At 33.1% G+C, this 13,993-nt stretch overlaps 1 pseudogene; it reads right to left on the reverse strand.

The window, feature by feature from the left end:
• Nucleotides 1-6,138: 6,138 nt before the first annotated feature.
• On the reverse strand, nucleotides 6,139-6,907 carry LOC139040918 (olfactory receptor 4P4-like; annotated as a pseudogene).
• Between the last annotated feature and the right edge of the window lie 7,086 nt (nucleotides 6,908-13,993).

Raw genomic sequence — 13,993 nt, forward strand, 5'->3', positions numbered from 1 at the left:
CAAATAATATAACACAAAAATAAGCAGAAGGAAACTACACCATAACATTTTAAATTGAACTAAATACCCTTAAATAATAATTTCACAATATTAAAAATATGCCTTGAATAAAAATTTCAAAAAAATGAAACATAAATAGAAGAAAATGAGTTATACCAAAAAAGAGTTGATAAGATGCAATAAAAAAATTGAAGAAAAAATAGACGAAATAATAATGAAATCAAATTTGGTTATTTGGATAGAGCAATACAATTGGTAAATGCCTAGCTTAATGTATTAAGAGATTAAAAAAAAAAACAAAGAGAGCACTGTCAATGCCAATTTTTAACAAGGACACCCTACAGATATTAAAAAATATAATAAACAAATATTATAAATAATTTTGTCTTTATTTTCAAGTCATATACCTCACATTTATCCTTCTGTCTTTATATTTGCCAGGACTTTGTTTATTGAGCTAGACCAATGTAACACACATATGAAATAAAACAAGAAATTTTGTGATGCTGTCTCACATATTTATTCTTAAATATACTATGTTTAGAAGCTTACTGAATTCAATTGATAAAATTTTCATTTAAGATTTTTACACTTCTGTTCATAAGAGAAACTTGTCAACTTTTTGGTTTTTATCATCTTATTTACAATTTGATGCTTAGAATGAGATATGCAGATTTCATTCTTTTTCTATTTTTTGGAAAACTAAACACATGTATGGAATTTATTTTAAGCATTGTCAGACCTTAGCACTTAACAAAATCCAACTCTCCATTCCTCTTGTAGGGTAAAGTATAGAGAGAAGCTAATAGTCATTTTTATTCATGAAAATGGAATAAATAAATGTCTCGTATCAAGTTTTTTATTTCTTCTTGTGCATAGCCTGACATATTAAAATAGCACAGCCTGTATCCCAAGCTCTCATCCCCCCAACAGAAACATTGAAATAAAGTGCAGATACTATCAGAATCAACTTTGTCAGAAAATTGGAAAACGGTTAAAGGTTTAAAGCAACAAAAGTAATGCTAAAACAAGAAAGACATAATTGAAAAATGGTAGGAAAGTTTTGTGGCATCTATACTTGCCCTTGGTTGCTCCTTCCCTGGTGTGGTTGCAGTCTTGAAATGGTAGACTGAAATGGCATTCCCATTGTGAGATTCTGAACTCTACTTCTGGAGGGAACAGACACCCTCAATCATATTTGCAAATTATTGTGTATGTCTATTCTAATTTGTCTGGAGGCTACATGAAAGACTGAGGCAAAGTGCATGTCTTTGTTTCATCTAGAACAGAAACCTTGGGTGGGAAGAACAATGTGCATTGCTTGAAAACGCTACAAGATGAATAATGACGCACTGATGCCTAAGGTGTAGAACAAACAGCAGGGTAGAGTTTATTTGGGAAATTAGGACATTCAAAAGCATCACTGTATGTGAGAGAAGTGGGAAGATACAGTCATGTTCAGGGTAAGATGCATACTCAGAAAGAACTTGTGAAGATCCTAGGCTTTCACCTTGGGGAGATCCCTAAATTCAGTACAAGCCTGGCTGAATGTTGAAAGAGTGTCTCAGCACTCAGCCAATCTGCAATGACTGGAAGACAACTATATGATGTCTACCAGAGACTCACTTTACATACCCAGAAACAAATAGGTCAAAAGTGAAATGATGGAAAAAGTTATACTGTGCACATGGTAAGGAAAAGAGATCATGCATGGCTGTACCAATATCGGACAAAACAGACTTTAAGTCAAAAACTGCTACAAGAGACAAAGAAGGCATTATACATTGATAAAAGGGTCAGTTGGTCAAAAGGCTGTAATAATTATATATACCAAACAACAAAACCCTGTTAAAAAATTCAACCGCAAATTTTAAAGATTGTACTGGCTTTATTTAATGATTCATGAATAGGGCAGCATCCAATCTAGCAGACAGAAAGCAGTTCCAAGGAGCTAAATAAAGAAAAGTCTGCAGACTTTTATCAGCAGAGGGAAGCAAGAACAAGGAAGTTGTCCTAGGCATAAAAGCAGATTGGTTGTTCCAAGGTTACTATCATTTAGGGGATAGCAGTGGTCTATCATGCAGATTACCAAACTAGTGCTGACGAGACAATCCAGATTGACTGGTTTAAGATTCCATTTCTGGGAGAGCCAAAACTATAATTCAGTTAAGTCTTGGTTTGGTGATATGGGATTTAGCAAAAGTGACTCCATTTTGGGACTGTTGCCTTGTTTTTCACAGCCCCAAACTATATGAAGGAAAATTGACAGAATTGAAGAGAGACATATATAGTTCTATAAAAATATCTGGAGAATTCAATATCCCACCTTCACTAATGGATAGAACATCTAGACAGAAGATTAATAATGAAACAGAGGTCTTAAACAACACTTAAAATAACTAGACCTAACAGACATATATAAAACATCCCACCCAACAAAAGCGAAATACACATTCTTACCCAGTGCACAAGGGATGTTATATAGGAAAGACCATAGGTTAAGCCACAAAACAAATCTCAATAAACTTAAAAAGATTGAAACAATACAAAGTATCTTATACAACTGCAGTTGAATAAAGCTAGAAATCAATAACAGAAGGAAAACTAGAAAATTCACAAACAGGTGGAAATTAAACAGTACATTCTTAAACAATCAAAGGGCCAAAAAGAGAAATCAGAAAATTCCAGAGACAAATGAAAACAACACAATACACCAAAACTTATGGGATGCAGTAAAGGCAATGCTTAGAGGGAAATGTATAGCTGTAAAAGTTTACATTAAGCAATAAGAAAGATCTTAAGATAATAATCTATGTTTACATCTTGAGGAACTAAAAAAAATAAAGCAAACTAAACTCAAATCTACCAGAAGGAAAAAAATAAAGGTTAGAGAGGAGAAAAATTAAAGAACAGAAAAACAACAGAGAATAAAACCAAAAGTTAGTTTTCGTAAAGATCAACAAAATTGGCAAACCTTAGGTAGTCTGACAAAGTGTAGACACAAATAACTAACACCAGAAATGAAAGAAGGCTCACTACCAACACACGACAGCAATAAAAGGGTTATAAGAGAGTACAGCTAACAATAGTACAACAACAAATCGTATAACTTAGATGAGATGGGCAAATTCCTATAAACACACCAATTGCCTCAACTGACTCAAGAAGGCAGAGAAAATCTGAATAGACGCTTATAACAAGTAAAGAGATTGGATCATTCAACAAAACCTCTCAATAAAGAAAGTCCAGAATCAAATACTTTCACTTGTGAATTCTATCAAACTTTTCTCAAACTCTTCAGAAAAATGGAAGAGAAGGGACACTTTCTATCTCATCCTAATAGGCCAGCATTACTCTGATACCAAAGTCAGAAAAATAAATCACCAGAAAAGAAAATTAGAGACCAATATTCCTTATGTATTCAGTGCAAAAATCTTCAACAAAATGTTAACAACCAAATTCAACAGGATATTAAAATGATTATACACCAAGTGCGATATATCCTAGGAATTCAAGGGTGGTTCAACATATAACAAAATTAACCAATGTATGTATCACATTAATAGAACTAAAGAAAAGCCCCATCATCATCTAAATTGTCACAGAAAAGGACTTTGACAAAATCCAGCACCATTTCATGATTTAAAAAATAACGCAGAAAACTAGATACAGAAGGGAAGTTATGCAATAAGATAAAGCTCATCTATAAAAAGCCCAGTGCTAACATCATGCTCAATGGTGAATGACTGAAAGCTTTCTACTTAAAATCAGGAAGAGGGCAAGGATGCCCATATTCACAACTGCCATTCAACATTGTGCTGGAGGTTCTCACTAGAATAATTACACAAGAAGAAAAAAGAAGAAAAAAAGAGCATCCGAACTAAAAAGCAAGATGTAAAACTTCTTTTCTCACTGATGACGTGCTCCTATACATAGAGAATCCCAAAATATCCACAAGAAAGTTTCTCGAACTAATAACCACATTCAGCAAAGTTGGAAAATACAAGATCAACGTGCAAAAATCTGTTGTGGGGCGGGCCTGGTGGTATAGTGCTGGAGCTCAGTGTGCTCCACTTTGGGGGCCCAGGATCATGGATTTGGATCCTGGGCATGGACTCATACCACTTGTCAAGCCGTGCTGTGGCAGCGACCCACATACAAAAAATCAAGAAAGATTGGCACAGAGGTTAGATCAGGGCCACTCTTCCTCAAGCAAATAGAGGAAGATTGGCAACACATGTTAGCTCGGAGCCAATTTTCCTCACCAAAAAAAAACCACATATATATCATAAATATATATAAAAAATATACATAGAAAAGAAAGAAAAAAATCAATTATGTTTTTTTCACCAGCAGCAAACAATCCAAAAAGGTAAGAAAGCCATTACATTTACAGTAGCATCTAAAAAAGTAAAATTACAGGGATAAATTTCACGAAGGAGGTGAAGGACTTATACACTGAAAACTATAAAACATTGCTGAAAAAAATAAGAAATACTTAAATGGAAAGATACCCACTGTTCAAGAACTGGAAGGCTTAATATTGTTACAATGGCAATACTAGCCACTGATCTACAGTTAGAAAGCAATCTCTATCAAAATTCCAACTTTTTTTTTCTGTATATAGGCAAATTTACCATCAATTGCATGTGAAATTGCAAGGGGTCCCAAATAACTAAAGCAAACTTGAAAAAAATCAAAGTTTGAGGACTCACACTCCTTAAGTTCAAAACTTACTACAAAGCTACAGTCATCAAAACAGTGTGCTATGACATAAGGTTAGATATATGGACCAGTACAGCAGAAAGTTGAGGCTGGAAATAATTCTAAACATCTATGACCTATTCATCTTTAACAAGGGTAGAGGGTGAATTCAGTAAGGAAATACTATTCTCTTTGACAAATGTTGCTGGGACAATTGTATTTCCACATACAAAAGAATGAAGTTGTATCCTTTTATCACACTGCATAAATAATGAACACAAAATGGATCTATGGCCTAAATACGAAAGCCAAAACAGTAAAAATCTTAGAAGAAAATACAGGGTTAAGTCTTCATGATCTTGGATTTGGCAATGGATTCTTAAATAAAATAAAGGCATGAATAGTAAAAGAAAAAATAGGTAAATTGAAATCCATGAAAATTAAAAGCCTTTGTGTGTCAAAGGACATTACAAGAAAGTGAAAAGACAATCTACAGAATTGTTGAAAACATTTACGAATCATGTATCTGATAGGTGATTAATATTCAGAATATATAAAGAACTATTATAGTTCAGCCAAAAAGAGAAAAACAACTCAATTAAAAAATTTTTAAAAGATTTGAGTAGACATTTCTCCAAAGAAGATATACAAATAGTCAGCAAGCACATTAAATGAATCTCACCCTCATTATTCATTAGGGAAATGCAGTTCATACCACAATGAGAAATCACTTCACGCTCATTAGGATGGCAATAATAACAATAATAATAATGATAATAATAATAATGGGAAATAAATATTGGCCAGAATGTCTAAAATTTGGAATCCTTGGACAGCGCTGGAGGGAATGTAAACTGGTACAGCCACTGTAGAATAGGGTTTGGTGGTTTCTCAAAAAGCTGTACATGAAAAAGATGTTCAAATTCAACATAGAAGAGCGTTTATGAATGCTGGTTAGCCAAAGCAGTTAAATATTCCACTCATTTACCTATTATCCTCAGCTCAAAAGTCAACCTTAAATGCTCTCCTCTGAGATACAGGGAGTAAAATCTGACTATAATTCTCCTCTACCATATGGTTTCCTATTATTTATTGTCAGTTGAGACTGGAAATCGAGAGGAGGGGAGGAAATACTTCAGTACACATTCAAAATAAAATGTCAGATTAAGGAGGCCTTGAGACAGGTGTGAAGAGAATAGAGGAAAAATGAGTGAACGTGAAAAAATAAGCTAAAATTGCCCAACCAGGAGAAGTCTGAGAAAATTCTAAAGGTTCTGAGCTCTGATCTGTGGCTGGCTTTTGCAATCACTGTGTACTCTTTGTATATCATTCCATATTAATTCTAGGGCTCAGGGTTTAGCCCTAAGGTGAAATTCTGAGATGATTTTCGTACAACTTACTTCTCTTTCAAAAACAATTGCTCCAAAAACAATACTACATTTTCCTGAAGGCATTCTTCATCTCCAAGTTTCTCAACCCGTAGATCAGAGGGTTGAACTTGGGAACAATGAAAGTGTAGAAAAGAGCAAATACTTTGTCTTCAGTGAAAGTTGTGACTGGTCTAACGTAAAAGAAGAGAACAGGCACAAAGCACAGGACCACAACCATGATGTGGGAACTGCAAGTGGAAAGAGCTTTTGTGCGGCTCTCTGCAGGGTAAGCACAGATGGTGTATAATACCAAAAAGTAAGACACCATCAAAATCACAAGAGTTATCAAAGCAATCAGAACTGAATTAACAATTACCAAGAGGCCAATTTTGCAGGTATTAATGCAAGCCAATTTCAGCAAAGGATACACATCACAGAAGTGGTGATCTATTTCATTGGGCCCAAGGAACAGTAAGATGATGGTGAGAAGAAACTGAGTGGCAGAGCATATAAATCCCCGCGTACAGCAAGCTATGACGATCATATTACATCTCTGTCTGCTTATGATTATCCTGTAGTGCAGGGCTTGCAGATCGCCATGTAGTGGTCATAGGCCATCCCTGTGAGGATAAAGATCTCAATGCCTCCAAGGAAGTGAAGGATAAAGAGCTGTATCATGCAGTTATTACAGGGAATGATTGTCCTTTCTGCCAATAAATCAGTCATTAGTTTGGGGCTCACTGTGATGTATAGCAAAGGTTGGAGAGTGAGAGTTAATTAAGGAAGAAATACAAGGGTTGGTCAGTTAGCTGACTGCATGTGATATAAATCATTGTGAGTAAATTCCCATCCAATAGCAATGTAGCAAAATAAAATAATATAAAGCTGAGGACCTCAATGTTCTTCTTTCGAGGTAGTCCCAAGAGAATAAACACAATGACACTATTCCTATTTTCCATGGTCCAGTGGGGTAAAAATGCCTAACAGTCCCCCGAAAAGACATAATGTATAAGTCAATATCCAAAATGTTCATGGGGAAAATTGATGATAACTAACATCATCAATCTGTGTTTAATGGACATGATCCCAGTGTTTCAGAAAATAAAAATCTGATATTTAATAATTTTTTTCAGATTAGTTTCATGCTGATTTCCATAAATCAGTCCTTCAGGACATTATGTTCAATGTTGACATTAATAAAAATGAATGCATTCAATCAATCAATTAAAAAAAGTCTAAAAACTATTAATAGTTGCTAAATATTTTTCAATTCTAAAGGACCATACAACTAAGTCCTTGGAAAGGATATTACTCTGGATCCTTACAAATTGAAATTTGTTAAAGATGCAGTTGTGAGTCATAAAAGTTTCTGTTTAATGATATAGAAGCAAATGTAAAGCTTAACAGTGGTCACTAGTGGAATATATGTTACCTCAAAATAATTCTAGAATGAAATAGAAAATAAAATTAAAGATTTATATAATGATATGTATATATTTAAAAAGTGAAAGCTAAAAACTCTCTGTAAGAGGCCCTTGCAGTTGGTTTGAACAATTTTTGATAGCTTGTTTATCTTTTTCTTAGTGATTTGTGACAGTAAAATCCTGACATTTTATAACAGATGTGTGTTGATTTCTATAGGCACATCAATAAACATCATGTACTTAAATGAACCACAGAATAAAGCATTAGTTAAAACTAAAAAAGTGGAACAGAAGGCAGTCTTATCTTCACAGTTTTGCTCTTGACTCAGTATGTTATAGTTTGCAAATCAATTTATTCTCAGTGATTTGAATTACAGGATGTATTTCTGTTCTATATTTGCCTAATTTATGTCTTTTGTCCAAATCCATAAAGAATCTTGACACTGCATAATTCTGAAAAATTTTATAGGAAGCTTGTGGAAAAAAGGTTTATATGAAGACAAACATTTGGGACGCAGTGCTATTACTAATTATACCAATGTGTGAATTTGAGTACCCACCTCTTGATTTCTTTAAATTTAAGTTATCTCATTTGAAAAATGAAGAAATCTTCTTGGACTTGGTCACAAAATAGTTGTGAAACTCAAATCAATAAGTCGTCTTTGCTTTATTAACCATAGAGGTATTAATTGCTGATTTTATTTTCTTAATGTTAGTGTTGCCAAATCAGTAACCTAAATTTGTCAATAATAAGGTCTAGTAAATATGACTCCCATGTAGAAAATGAAATTTTAGTCATAAAATTATTTTGAGCAGGAAAATAACTGAGATCTACTAGCCAAATCCCCTAGTTCTAAATAGAAACAGTTTTAATTAAAAGGGTCTAGAAAATGTATGAAATGAATAAGAGTAGTTTGAATCTCTTCATCATTTAGCAATTATATTAAAAGAGGATTTGATATATGAAAATATAGGCAATTCAGCTGAGGTTGATCTTAGCTTCTGCTAATTTAGGTTGAGTTTCAATGATAATGAAAAAAGATATATAGAGCTGATAACCACATGGTCCAGTTGTATTTACTACAAATTTTGACCTTAAAATGCATCATTTACACTTAAAATTTTCTTTGAAATTTTTGATGTGTCTTCTGCCCTAATCTTGTAGCTACATTTTCTCATCAAGTAATTTTTAAATTCTGTCTTCATCACTCTCTTTTACAGACTAAGTTCATTGTGTCACTTTCCAAATAAAAAATTCCTTTGCAATGGAGCTTTCAAACAAAGAGATTTATTTTTATGGTACAATTTTAAGATTTAGAATTAGCTTGTAGGGAAACCATGGAAAAGTAAAGATTTTATGCCTCCAATTATATAATGAAAATATTTCCTTACCTATAAATAAATAAAAAATTATTTTAAAAATAATATTTAAAATACTGATTTGGTCAACTCAAAGTAATCACTTGTTTATTTGAATGGACATAAATAAAACCATTATTTTAATCATGTGCATTGAGATAAGAAATCATTTAAGTTGTTTTTCCTCTCCCCAAACTAGACGTGAAAGTTTTGGGTTATACATAAGCCTCTGAGGAAATTAAGGTTGTTAGAAAAGTCAGGCAAAGCCAATCATTCTATCTTCTTTTGACAGAAAATTAATTTTCCTGCTTATTAAATGTGGTCTGGTTTTTTAATCAATTTAACTAAATATTTATTTGAATCTCCAATTTTCTCCATACTCAAGGCCACAAATAATGCTTAATTTTCCTTCTCAGTAATCTTCTCTTTTTATTTCAACTTTCCCATACATTTGTAGTTTACCACGTATAAACTACCACCTATATTTCTAGCTTTTCAATTTTAGAGTAGTAGAAAATCTCTAGTTTCTATTCTTGAATCAGCCATCAATTTTAAGTGTAAATTCCTAACTTCACTTCCTTTCACACTTTTCTTCATCTAAAATGTAGAAAAATAATTGCTTCCCTAAATAAGGCAGAGAGTTTGAGTTTCAAATTTAAAAATAAATGAAGAACTTTGAAAACAGTAAAGGGCTATGCAAATGAACGCAGTTTAAGTTCAGTTTGATGCACATACAAGAGTAATAATACCTTAGAGAGGCAAAAATTAGTTGAGGCTTCTATAAGTGTATGTAGAACACTTAAATAGTGTTTAGCAAACCAGAACTTGAAACCAGAATTTTCTAAGTCTACAGCCTGAGTTCACAGATAAAAGATGCCGCATCAAAGCAACAGACAAATGTAGTGTTAAAAACTCCACTTTTTCACAATTACCTAATTATTTAATGCAAAACCAGATAAACTCCAAAGTTATTGTCCTTGAACCATTTCAGAATATTTTGATATGCAGATGACAAAATGAGATAATAAATTAAGACAAATTCTCTAATCTATAAAACTATAGGCAGTAAACAAAATCTACAAACTCAACCTGTTGCTCTCTCCTACATATGTAGCCCATTTATAAAGAGTAAGAAAGTTATACTCACATACATGAATAAAATGCACTAAATCTCCTCATGCCCTCAAACATGAACACTGCTACCACAGCCACAAAGAGTCCCTGTGTAAGAAAAATGGCTAGGGAAAAAAAGAGCCTAATTCATTCTCTAGAATAGCTCTTCACTCACTTTAGGAACTAGTATTCATTTGGTCTAGGGTCCCCAGCTACAAAATGATAAATCCACTATCATTAATTTCAGTTAAGATTTTGCATAACCTTTGGGCTTTCTACCATTGTTAAAAGCAAAGTTTTGAAAAATCTTAAACTTAAATAAAGTGAAATTCCTTGGGTTTATATACTGGCTTTGCTATGAATAAGCATATGACCTCACTACATTGCATAAATACATTGACAATCAACAGGTCTAATCATTCTTTTTATTAGCTTACAATTTGAGCATTCCTATGGGCCTAATGTTCTTCTTAACACGTTATAGGTACAATCTTTTTCAATCCTCATAATAAGTCTAAGAAGTAAATGCTATTGATATTTACTTAATAATTAAGTGATGTAATTAACATTATTACTCATTTAATTTCTCTATGATTCAGTTTCCTCTTTTGGGCTTATTGTGAACCTAATAAGTAGCAGAGTCAAGATTTAAAACAAGATACACTCGCTTAGCAATATACTTCACAAAATATTACAAAGTTAGCTCAATTCCTGATATATATGGTATACTCAATAAATATTTGATAATATATTAAAACAGAGGATCTCAGTGACCTTGATATTTCAATTTTTAATCTATGCAAAAGTAAACATTATATATGTTTAATTTTCATGATCCTAAATTTCTCAAAGACACAGAGACTTGTCTTTCATTGTCTTGAAATGTTAAAAAGTGCTTGTGCAAATTTAATTCTGAATTCTAGCCACTTTCTTTGATCTGTGTGATTTTTGGCATGTGCTTTTTTTTTTTTCTCAGACCATCATCTCACTGATGGATACATACAATCCTGATGAATACATCTATCTCCCAATGATGTTGTGAGAATTAACTAAATAAAGTGAATGAGCCATCCAGTATATGGTGTGACTCAGCAAGAAAGTATTTCCAATTATTTTTATATTTGTTCTATCCTTGTTAAATACAAGTTACCATTCATTTAACTAATAATCAGTAAATGTTTGTTGAATGATTAAAATAAATAACTTTAATGATTTAAAACAGCATTTGGGGGCTGATCCCATGGATAAGCTCTTAAGATCACAAGCTCTGTTCTGCTGGCCTAGGGTTCACCAGTTTGGATCCTGGGCGTGGACCTACACACCACTCATCAAGCCGTGCTGTGGCAGCATCCTATATAGAAGAACTAGAATGCCCTACAACTAGGATATACAGCTATGTACTGGGGCTTTGGGGAGAAAACAAAAAAAAGAAGGAACATTGGTAACAGACATTAGCTCAGGACCAATCTTCCTCACAAAAAAAGGCATCTAAAAAAAAGTCCCAACAAATAGTTTGACTGGAAGGATCACATCTCGCAGGGGTAGAGATCTCAGGACAATGCATGGACATTTAAAAAGTTAAACAAATGAATAAATAAAGGAAATAGAATATAAATAAAATAGTTCAAAATTGATATTGTTACCATCACAACCATCACATGCAACATGGGCAGGCAAGGAAGTCAATAGAGATAAGGTATCAGAGAGGAAAGATTTGACATACTTCCATTTGACTTTTAAGTGACCCACCCAGGATCTTTGGTTATGTTAATTCTTGGGCCAACTTTATTTTTTTCATGAGACAGAAACAGGGATTAAGGTAGTGGTTACTGCAGGGAACTTATTTGTCCTTTCCATTTGGGTTTTCTCACTTTCTTGGTAACCTGTGAATCACTTTTTTTCCTAATTGATAGTCAACTTTCTACCAAAAAATCTAATAATGTTTTCTTTCTATTTGGAACCTGCTATCCAGCTAAGCATCATTTTCCTGTCACTGTCTGACTGCCTCTTTTGGATGAAATATCACACTCTCAATGGGCAATTCCTTGATTTTATTGCTGACCAAATCTCAAAACAAATTATAAAATTCAGAGAAGATGCCTGTATCTACTGTATTTAACTACAAATGGCAGTCAATCTGTTATCTATAATGGAGACAAAAATATAACCAGATGATCTTACACATCCAGGCAGGACAATGGGAAAGGAGGAAAAATAATTTACCACACATGCTCTTCCACTTCAGTTGTTGTGAATCCATTTTTATTTCTTCGTTTCAGTGATTTCTCTTCTTCCTCATTGAAATGCTAGTCATTCACCTACTGTTCAGAGTATTTCACTTCAACTTCCTGAATTCACATTTCACTCAGCATAGTTCATTAGCCATTTATAGAAAAAGATTTTTGTATCATTTGAAAGACTACTGACACCTGTCACTCAAGCAATGTTAGCAACACTTTAAATTCAAGTGGAATAATTTTAATATCCAAAGTCACATCACAATCTATACTTTCATAGCTATAATTATTCCTAGAGATGTCCAGGCTCACATGATTAATTGAATACTTAATAGAGTACACATTCTAAAACTGCATTTCTTTTATTCTAGACTATTGACTCTTCCTTCCAAATTGTTTGTATTTACCTTCCCAAATATTAAGCTCTTCCTTTAGATTTAAATTATCAGACCCACCTCAGCTAAGATAGTCTCTGGATTATAAATAGTATGCAAGCCATAATAAATTTTGCATGTACTTTAGAATTCTCAATCATTAGACATTCCTCCTGGGCCCCAGTGACTGAGTTCCCCTGCACTTTATTCAAAGAGTTTTGAGATAAAACAAATCTGAGTGGCTTTTGAGTGAGGGACTTATCCTTTCTGTAATCTCTATAAACTGACTGAGGAGGAAAGAATAGTTCTGGACCATATCGTAGCTAATGGTCTTCATCTCTCCTCAAAAATTATCTTTATTGTATTCTCCTAGAGAAATAGAATAAATTTTAATTGTTTCCAAGTATTAGTTAGGTAGATTTCCAGAAAAATTATGAACTAATATAACTTAGTACTATTTTATATAGATTTAAACACTTTCCAAAAAACAATTTTAAAAAATTTGCAGTTGAATATGTGTTAATTTCCCCCAAATCTTTACATCATTTCCATATGTCTTTATTTCCTATGTTTCTTCTTTCACATCTGTAACCAAAGATTGGAGCTGACTTCAACTGTGCTTTGTGAGCAGAATAAATAATAGCAAATGCTTATTGAGGATTTACTGTGTATCAAACACTAAGTGTTCTCATTTAATCTTCACAAGGACACAGTGAGATGGGCACTATGAGCATCATTATTTTACCCATGAGAAAATTCTGTAACAGATAAGATATATACATTTCCTAAGGCTTCAAGGCAAGGGGGAGATTACCAACAAAAGTCAGGAGAATAGCAAATTCTAGGGGAAGGGAAAGAGTAAGGACAGGAAGGGACATATCGCTGACTTTGGAGATGATGACAGAGTTCCACTTCTTGATTCATGTGGTCATTAGAGGGATATTTCCATTGTAGTTCTCTCTCTCTATCATTTGCAAAATTCTTTTGTATTACATTTTATAATTTAAATATGTGAAAAATATGTAAGAAAGCCCTAAAAGCCATATCCAAGGCACCTAAGCTCCCCAGGGTAATGTGAAATTTGATTTTCCTCCAAAGAATTAACTCAAAAGCAAATCTAGCTATTTTACTTTTGTCCAGTCCATTTCACACACTCCTAAAGGCACCTGTTTTTTTCTTTTAACTTTATTGAGGAATAATTGACAACTATAATTACATTTATTTAAAGTCTACAATGTGATAATTTAATACACATATACATTGTAGCACTGTAGCGTGATTACCAAGATCCAGATAATTAACACATCCATCACTCCGCATATTTAACTTTTTGTGTGTGTGTTTGTGGTGAGAATGCTTAAGATCTGCTCTCAGAAACTTTCAAATATACAAAACCATATTGTTAACTATAG

This window comes from Equus asinus, chromosome 17, assembly GCF_041296235.1.
Source record: "Equus asinus isolate D_3611 breed Donkey chromosome 17, EquAss-T2T_v2, whole genome shotgun sequence".
NCBI classification, from domain to species: Eukaryota; Metazoa; Chordata; class Mammalia; order Perissodactyla; family Equidae; genus Equus; species Equus asinus.